The following is a 10,629-nucleotide window of genomic DNA, read 5'->3' as shown; positions in this document are numbered from 1 at the left end:
CAGCTGTGCTTTTGGCTTTTAACGGAGTGGGACCAAAGCTCTGTGGGGCTGGAAAGAGCCCCCCCAGCAGCTCCTCACCCTGCTGCTCCCACTCTGCACAATTCCAACACCTTTTATGCTCTGCTCTCTGCCTCTCCCTGTAAATGAAGCCTCTGCTCAACACCTTCCTCCTTTCAACACAAGTCCTGTGGTGTTTTCACCTCTTTTGCCACCAAGAAACACCTCAGCAGGATGTGGTGTCCACACCTCCCACCCCATCTGCTCCAACAAAGCTCCCCTCCAAACCTGCAGGATCCTAAAGAGAGTCCTGCCCTCTCTCCATCAGACCAATGTGTCACCAACTCCTTACCCTTATTGAGCAAAACTGGAGTTCTTGTCCCCCCTCTTTCCTTCTGCAGAGGAGCAAACAGCTCAGGAGCTCCCATTTCCCACATCCCAGCCCCTGCATGGGCACCACCAGCCTTTATTTGCCCCCAAAACAATCCTGCACAGGCAAAGCCCCTTTCTCCAGCCACAATTACCTCTTGTCTATCCAAAACTGAGGAGACCAATGCCCACAGTGAGAAACTCCTCCCAGGAGCCCTGCGCCATCCTGCCAGTGGGCTGGGAGGGGGGTGAAGAGTCTTCAAACCTTTGTCTTTCCACCGAGCAGGCCCAGGCTGGTGGTCAAACACTCCTCTGCTCGCACCTGGTGCTGGGAAGGCAAGCACAGAACAGACGGTTCAGTTCCCCTGGCAGCTCTGAAAACCAAAGGCATTTCATTTATTTACAGCACGTGCACGAGGGAAAGCAGCAGCGAGATGGGAACATCTGCCCCGGGAAGGTTTTTCCATCCCACTGCAAATCACTTCCTCAAGCTGCTTTTGCACAGTGCAGAACACGACAGGGTGTTCATGTGTGGAGAGATGCAAGAGCAGGAGTTGCTGGGACAAAAATGAGGTTAAAAGCTGCAATCTGAGCTGGACTAGAAAATCCTTTTTGTCCCTGCTCCCTTCACAGAATCCCAGAATCTCCAAGGCTGGAAAAGCCCTCCTGCATCGTTGAGTCCCAGCTGTGCCCGATCCCCACCTTGTCCCCAGCCCAGAGCACCGAGTGCCACCTCCAGACATTCCTGGGCACCTCCAGGGATGGGCACTCCAAACCTCCCTGGGCAGCCCCTGCCAAGGCTGAGCACCCTTTCCATGCAGAAATTATTCCTGAAAGTTTTTCCCTTACATTCCCTAATTTTCCTTACATTCCCCTTACATTCCCTTAATTTTCCTTACATTCCCTTAATTTTTCCCCTTCAAAGGAAATTCTTCCTTTACTCATCTGCAGTAGAGACAATCAGCAGCAATGGCTAAAAATGATCCTCAGCATGAAAAATGCTTTGTTGAAGGGTGGAGCCCTCCCAGCCATCCCTCCTGCTCCTGGGCAGGCAGTGGAGAGCTGGATCCCTCCTGCCTTCCAGCCCTCGTGCACCTCGCAGGCAGCACCTCCACCCTCTGCACTGGGAAGAAATCACCAACAACCTCCTGGGTCTTTCCAAGATTTCACTCCCGATAAATCAAATCCCCTGGAAAAGCAACGCCAGCCTCAGCACTGTGCCCTGAGTCACCTGGGCACCATGTTCCTGCCCAAGCTCATGCTCTGCCCGTGGCCAGCTGGATCCTGATGGGAAACCCCATTTGGAAGGACTTTAACCAGGATTCATTGGTTTAAAACCCTTCCAAACGTCATGGTGCAGAGAAACCAAACACGCAGGAATTCTCCGAAGATCCAGCAACCTGCAGGGAACCAGAGCTGGCTGGAAGGAATCTGAGCCACCAAAGGAACCAAGAACAGCCTCCAGTTTTCACTGTACCCCAACAAAGACCTGCTAAAACACCCGAGTCCCTTTGGGGAAAAAAACCTTAACAACTTCATTTAGGTAATTCGTTTTCTGAGCACCGACAGAGGACTGACACCCTGAGTCCTGATTAATTTTAGCACCACGGGATTAAGAAAGCAAGAAGAAAAAAAGGAAGGGGCTTCTCCCACAAGACAAGGATCACTCCTGGGTTTGTGCCACCCACAGCGCGGGGCTGCAGGGGCGCCATCCCTCCTGGGAAGGAAACGCTTCTCCGTAGCTGCCAGGGGTTTACTCCCAGGTTTATTATCTATACATTATTTTAATTTATCTATAAATAATACGTATATTTATATTATTTATATAATCATAAATATTTTTATAAAATATAATTTATGTATACATATTATTTATATTTTATATTATTCCATATAAACGTTTATATATTAATATAAAATTATTTAATTTATTTATAGATATTACTTACATTTTATATTATTGTATATAAATCTTTATACATTTTATATATCATTATTTGTCTATACATATTATTTATATTTTATATTACTCCATATATAAACGTTTATATATTAATCTAAAATTATTTAATTTATTTATATATATTACTTACATTTTGTATTACTGTATATAAATCTTTATACGTTTTCTATATAATTATTTGTCTATACATATTATTTATATTTTATATTATTCCATATAAACGTTTATATAATAATCTAAAATTATTTAATTTATTTACATATATTACTTATATTTTATATTATTGTGTATAAATCTTTATACATTTTATATACAATTCTTTGTCTATACATATTATTTATGTTTTATATTATTCCATATAAACCTTTATATATAAATATAAAATAATTTAATTTATTTATATATATTACTTACATTTTATATTATTGTATATAAATCTTTATACATTTTATATATCATTATTTGTCTATACATATTATTTATATTTTATATTACGCCATATAAACATTTATATATTAATCTAAAATTATTTAATTTATTTATATATATTACTTACATTTTGTATTACTGTATATAAATCTTTATACGTTTTCTATATCATTATTTGTCTATACATATTATTTATATTTTATATTATTCCATATAAATGTTTATATAATAATCTAAAATTATTTAATTTATTTACATATATTACTTATATTTTATATTATTGTATATAAATCTTTATACATTTTATATACAATTATTTGTCTATACATATTATTTATATTTTATATTATTCCATATAAACGTTTATATATTAATATAAAATTATTTAATTTATTTATAGATATTACTTACATTTTATATTATTGTATATAAATCTTTATACATTTTATATATCATTATTTGTCTATACATATTATTTATATTTTATATTATTCCATATAAACGTTTATATATTAATATAAAATTATTTAATTTATTTATATATATTACTTACATTTTTATATTATTTTATACAAATCTTAATACATTTTATATATAATTATTTAGTTTGTCTATACATATTATTTACATTTTATATTATTCCATATAAACTTTTACAGATCAATATATAATTATTTATTTTATTTATATATATTACTTATATTTTTACTATTTATTAGAAATTTATATATATTGTATATATAATTATTTAATTTATTAATACATATTATTTATATTTGATATTATTCCATAAAATGTTCATATATTAATATATAATTATTTAATTTGTTTAAACATACAACTTGTATTTTATATTCTTTTATAGAATTTTTTATCTATTTTACATAACTGTTTAATTTATTTACACATATTATTTATACTTATTTATATAATAATATATTTATGTATTTATAAATATTATATTTAATAAATTATAGCATGAAATATATATTATTATATATTATAATGAATTATATTATTAAATATATATTATGTTATATTAAAAATATATATTATTATAAGTAAATATTATATATTTATTAAATATTGTATTTATTATATTTATATAATAATAAATTATATTATTGAATATATTATATTATATATATAAATATATTATTATGAGTAGATATTATATATTTAATAAATATTATATTTATTTTATATAATAAATTATATTATTAAATATATATGTTATATATAAACATACAAATATCTTATTATAAGTAAATATTATACATTTAATAAATATTGTATTTATAAATATTATATTATATTTATATAATAATAAATATCTTATTTCTATATTTTATTGATAATTTATACAGTCACTGTACACCCCTGAGTGTCCTGGCTACCGGCTGCAGGTTTCCCTTCCCTGTTCTGAATTCTGCCTCACTGAAAGGCAGGACACAGCTGCTAGAACATGGATTTGGGCATTTCAAAAACACAAAGGAACTCTCCCTGCCCCACGCTCTGCCCCTGATAGAAACCAGAATCTACTGCAAGGCAGGGCTTGGCTTCCCCAGCGCTGCTCAGGTGCCAAGAGCAGCTCCAGCCAGGCCCGGGGCACAGGGGCAGCTGCTGCTGGGTCACCATGCCCTGAGGAACCATGTTCACCCCTCTGGGACACCCCCTCCTCTCCTGGGGTTTCCATGCACTGAGGAACCATGTTCATCCCTCTGGGACACCCCCTCCTGCTGCTGGGGTTACCATACCCTGAGGAACCATGTTCATCCCTCTGGGACACCCCCTCCTGCTGCTGGGGTCACCATGCCCTGAGGAACCATGTTCACCCCTCTGGGACACCCCCTCCTCTCCTGGGGTTTCCATGCACTGAGGAACCATCTTCATCCCCCTGGGACATCCCCCCGAGGCCTGGCTGTGATTATTCCGGCCAGCTCCCCACCGTGCCCAGCTCTGGGACTGCCTGGAGCTCCCCTGGATCCCACATCCCTGAGCTGGCTGACAGCAGGATGAGGGGCAGCAACTCTGGGTTTAACCCATCCCTGGGATCCCAATCCCCTGAGCTGGCTGAGAGCAGGGTGAGGGAGGACAGCTCAGGGTTTAACCCATCCTAGGGATCTCCCCAGGATCCCACACCCCTGAGCTGGGTGAGGGCAGGGTGATGGGGGGACAGCTCAGGGTTTAACCCATCCCCGGGATCCCAAACCCCTGAGCTGGCTGAGAGCAGGGTGAGGGGCAGCAACTCTGGTTTAACCCATCCCTGGGATCTCCCCAGGATCCCACACCCCTGAGCTGGCTGACACAGGGTGAGGGGGGACAGCTCTGGGTTTAACCCATCCTAGGGATCTCCCCAGGATCCCGCACCCCTGAGCTGGCTGACAGCAGGGTGAGGGGGGACAGCTCAGGGTTTAACCCATCCTAGGGATCTCCCCAGGATCCCACACCCCTGAGCTGGGTGAGGGCAGGGTGATGGGGGGACAGCTCAGGGTTTAACCCATCCCCAGGATCTCCCTGGGTTCCCACACCCCGTGAGCTGGCTGAGAGCAGGGTGAGGGGGGACAGCTCAGGGTTTAACCTCTCCCTCTGACCCTTTCCAGGGCTCGTCTGAACCCAACTCATTGCAAAGCTGCTCTTCTGCAGCGCTCCCAGCACACTCCTTAACCACAGGGGGAAATCTCCATCATTCCCATTTTAAAGGGGAGCAAGAGGCTTTTCCACAGCTGTGGCAGCACAAAAACCACCCCAGACAAGGCGCTTCAGCTACCAACACCGCTGGGGTTCCTGTGTTCACCTTAAACCACATGAAGAAAGCCAAAAGCAATTTAAAATAGCTGGGTAAGGATGTAACGCCAGGGCCTTCCAGCAACAGGAAATGTGGCTGTTCTTCCCTCCCCTGTTTGGCAGATCCCTCGTGGTCTGGGCTGTTTACTTGCCCTCACACACACTGATAACAGGAACACTCTTTTTTTGGTGCTGGTTTTCCCCCTGGCCTGGAACATGTCTTGCAGCTGTGTTTACAATGCAGAATGTTATTAGGCTGCGTTTCACCAGAGCCTGAATTTAAAAGTTTCACTTCTGAGGAGCTGGAAGCCTTCATAGGAGGTGGGAGTGGTTTGGAAAATAAAAATAAAACTCTTTAAAGATACCATAATGGCTCCCACTGAAGTCCATGGGAATTTATCAGTGACTCTAATGAACAAAAATTAAAGCAGATGTTGAAAACCCAGAAGTTTTAGCTTTAGCTGAGATCCTCATGGGAAAACTTTCCAGCCTGAAGAAACCACAAAGGGGATGGGAGCTCTTGCTCACAGCCATGGACAATTCCAGAAGTAATTCACGGGTCAAAGTCTCTTTTCCAAAGCAGACTTTGCCTCTGAAGCCACCATCAAGCTTTGCAAAACTCTCCCCTACAGATATCCTTCACGTGGACAAGACAGAGCCAGGATTGTACTCTGGAAGGAAGAGGCAAAGGGTGTCTTTACAACACCCCAGGGACGAAGAGAACATCAATAAACTGAGCTCCAGCCCCTCAAGCCTTTGGACAAACTGGGAAGGAGTCACAGCCACCCTGGCTGACACAAGGGTGGGGACAGGGATGGGGTGCCTGGGACTGGGCTCTCCCAGCCTCAAGCTGCTCTTGGGACGCAGCTCTGAGTGCCACGAGGAACAGCAAAGGCACCCTCAGACACCTGAGAGCTCAGAACAGGCTGTGCCCTGGTGCCAGAGAGGAAAGCTGGGCTGGCACAGGTGAAACACAAAGTTTTAGAATCACAAAACCCTGGAATGGTGTGGGTTGGAAGGAACCTTAAAGCTCATCTTGTTCCTCTCCCTGCCATAGACAAGGACACCTTCCACTAGCCCAGGCTGCTCCAAGCTCCATCCAACCTGGCCTTGGACACTTCCAGGGCAGCCACAGCTGCTCTGGGCACCCTGTGCCAGGGCCTCCCACCCTCACAAGGAATGATTTCTTCCAATATCAACCCCAAATTTCCCCTTTTTCAGTTGAGTCCATTCCCCTTTGTCCTGCCAGTCCAGTTTCTGATGAAGGGTCCCTTCTAGTCCTCGTTCACAGTCTCATCTTCACCCACCCAAGAGGAGCAGCATGAGAAACATCAACACCCCCTTTTCTCACAGCTCGGGTGCTTCAGGGCCTCATCCTGCCCTGAACCTCTGCCCAGCTCAGAGCTGGAGCAGCCCAGGCTGACAACGACCAAAGCAATCCCTTGGCCAAGGGGGCTGCAAACACCTCGATGGCCCAAAGGACATGTCCTCTGCATGGGCAAACAGCTCAACAGCCACCCCGGGAGACCTCGCTGGCTTCCCTTCACTCACACCCTTCTACACCCCTCGTGTGCCCTCAGACACACATTTCTAAATGTGCAGCTGCACATTGCACACAGGCTGGACAGCTGCACATGTGCAATAAATGCACACATTCTGCTTCATAAAATGTGCAACCGTACAGCCTGGAAACGCAGCACATGCATCTGAGAGGAGAGGCTGGCTGCAGGATCCAAGTGCTCGCCTGCACAAAGGGCAGCAAGGCCAGGGCACGCTGCCAGCTCGGGGCTGGGTCAAGCTGTGTGCATTGCTAAACCTTGGCCTGACCTATCACTGGATCTGGGGACAGGAAATACTGAGGAGAGCTAAAAACCTCCACCCCGATCTTCAGACGCAAATTGCAGAACTAGGCATGAAGGTCAAAGCAGGCAGATAAGGAGATGAAACAGCCGTGACCCACAATGAATCCACAGCTCATCTGTGGAGCCCACCACATCCCATCCCCGTGCTGGGACAACACGCATGAGCTCAAACCCGAGAGCTGGGCTGGGAGGTGGCAACTCCTTAATGCACAGCACCAGCAGCGTGCTTGACAGCACCCACACCCCACGTTCCAAGGTTTAATTAACACATCCCTGGAGAGGGGTACAAAGGGGGGGAAAAAACAGGCAACTTTTGTGCCACCATCCACGTTGCCTGCTCCTGCTCCAGGCACCTCCAGCACGTGGACAAAGAGGATGAATGGCAGGAGGCTCCTGTCAAACCCATCGCAGCACGTGCACTGACCCAGTCCCTCAGAGCTTGCTCTGCCTCAGGAGTTTACCTCACCCAGTTCTCAAGGCAGCTCTAATTACACTCAGGCACAGGGCTCCGAGCCAAGAACCGCAGGAAACACAATGGGAATCACAAAGCCAGCAGCCCAAGAGCCTTTCCAGGGCTCTGCCTGTTTGACCAAACCCTTTTCAGTCTTTGCCCCAGACCTCGGGACACGAGGTGGGAGCATATCCTCCAAGAGCGTTTGCCATTTCATAGTAAACCAGCAGCACGAGGCCAACACAAGCTTGTTATTGGCCATGAGCAGAATCTGGGCCATCTGATTTTTCAAACTTATTAATTCAGCTGCAGCTGGTAAAAGCACAGTTCTAAAAAAATGTGTGAATTCAAATAACCTGCTCCCATCTAATCCGCTCGCATTGCTCTCTGCTGCAGTGCAGTTAATTAAATGGTTCTCGTTATAAATCCACTTTCCCCAGAAGTCTCATTAGCCAAATTAATATGATGCATATAGAGCACTTAACCCTTCCAAGAGACTGGTTTTACCAACAGCCTGCCTCTACCTGGCCACTGGAGCATCCCTCTAAGCCCTTCAGCAGGCAGAGGGGCAGACCCAGCACCCGAAAAACAACTCGCTATGGCAAAGCGATTGTAGGAGAACCATCCCACAGCACATCCCACCATACCTCCGAGTCTCTGGAATGATGTAAAGGAGACAGGGAAACACCTCCCAGTGAAACAGACAGTGAAATCTGACTCAGAGAGGCAGAACTCTTCTGGAACAGCCAGTGACATTTCGAAGCACACCCAAAAAGTGGGATAGTGCCCAAGCGCTGACACAAACACCTGGATACCTGAGCAGGTGAGCAGCTTGCCAAAAAGATCCCCTTTTTTGGGGTACTCTGACAGATCACCCATCTCCTGTCAGCATCAACCCCCCAGCCCAGGCAAGGGGGCTGAAATACATCTCCCATTACTGCTACCAGCCCCAGACCTATTGTACAACACTTCAAAGGAGATTCAGAGGTTGTATCTCAACAGCACAAGAAATCCATTGCAAAAAATAGGAATTTTAACTACAGACACCAACTTCTAGAAGAAAAGGCATCTCCTGAGTCTCCCCTCTCCAATTCCCTTCCCTCATAACCAGCAATATCTACAATTGCTCCCATTTACAACAAAAAGCTTCATTTAAATTATTACACCAGCGTCCCGCAAACACAGACAATTTGCCAAATCATTGGCTTGGCTTTCCTTATCAACACACACAAATTATAAACACTACTCTGGGTTAAAGCAGTGTTAATTCAAGCAGTTCATGAAGTCAAAATAACAGCTCCAGCGTGCCAGGCTGAGAACACACAGCTTTATGTGCACGGCCCTGTTCCTTAACGGGACTCCCCAACAAACAGGGAAGCCCATCCAAGAGTCGGCTCCTTCGCCCCCGCTGCCGAGCGGGTGGAGCAGCACGGGGACTGAAGAAACCACAGTTAGTAAGCATTAATACACCGGAGAATCAAGGCAACAAAAGGTGAACAACAATCTTCTTTCACATTACAACTCAGTCCAACCTCTTCCAGCCCCTTACCTGTTGGAGGGATTTACACAGCGCTTTGCCCCGGGAACAGACACCTTGCAGAGCGCAGCCACAGCATCCGTCGGCTGAGAGGCATCTGCAGCCTAGCAAGGATCCTGCCCGGCTGCAGGGGGTTATCCACGGAAGTTAAAGTGTGTCAAGGCAAACAGGGCAAGCCTTCAAGGTGTCCTCACGGCACGTCACAGGAATTCTACCACGAGCACAGCACGGCAGCTCCTGAAGCCGACGACGCAGCGGTGGCGGCTTCCTCTCGACGGCCGCGGTCCTCAGGCGCGCCCCGAAGTCTCCCGCGGCAAACACGGAGTTGTGCTCCTGCACGGGAACAGCTTTCCAAAGCTCAGGAGCCCCCGGGACAGGAGAACTACAGCACACAACGTTTTCGGGCCGCCTCCGGCTGTTCCTCTCCCCGTCTGCACTACACCGGCAGCGACTGCACGGAGCGCGCGGCGGGGCCGGGACGCGAGCAGGGCACATGCACATCCGAGGCGTGTGGAACCACTGGCTTCAAAACCGGTCAAAATAAGGCACTGAGACACCACGCAAAGGTTTAAATTACCGCCTCCAGCTCTCAGGAACTCTTCATCCATTCAGCACTAAACCCACAACTGCTGAAAAGCCCCTGGAGATGGAGGAGCGCCTCGCGTACGGCAGGAAAGGCTTTATTAACAGCATTTAAACACTTTTAAGGACTCATTTCTCTTTTTCTTTTGGTAATTTTGGTGCAAAGGTTTTACGTGCAAGATTCAAAGCAATTTCAAAACTTTTTTTCTTCAAAATTAAAAAAAAAAACCAAGAATCAAAACTAAAGGCAAACATGTTGGGTGAACAAAATAAATCAGAAACTTAAAATTCAGGAACTCCAGCTCTTCCAACCAGCGAAGCCCCAGACTTGGCCACCGTTCCGAGGCGCAGGGTGGTGCTTCCCTGCTTCTTGCGTGCCAGCAGCAGCACCGCTGCCCCGTCCCGCTGAGGAGAAACGCAGCAAGTGACCCCTTTTTCACTGCAAACACGGGGGCCACAGCAAGGCCATCAGACACAAATTCTTCTGACTGGTACCACAGGTCGATCAACGCAAAAGTGCCGGTGCTCTCCCTGCTTCTTGCTCAAGACCCACAACTATCAGCTCAATTGGGCAGCAGCAGCAGGAACCCCTCCGCTGCCAACACAGGGGGCCAAACGTTTGTCGTCAATTCACTTCCAGGCAGAAAAACCA

The sequence above is a fragment of the Motacilla alba genome, chromosome 26 (assembly GCF_015832195.1).
Source record: "Motacilla alba alba isolate MOTALB_02 chromosome 26, Motacilla_alba_V1.0_pri, whole genome shotgun sequence".
Taxonomy (NCBI): Eukaryota; Metazoa; Chordata; class Aves; order Passeriformes; family Motacillidae; genus Motacilla; species Motacilla alba.
Note: the sequence above shows the minus strand (reverse complement) of the source record.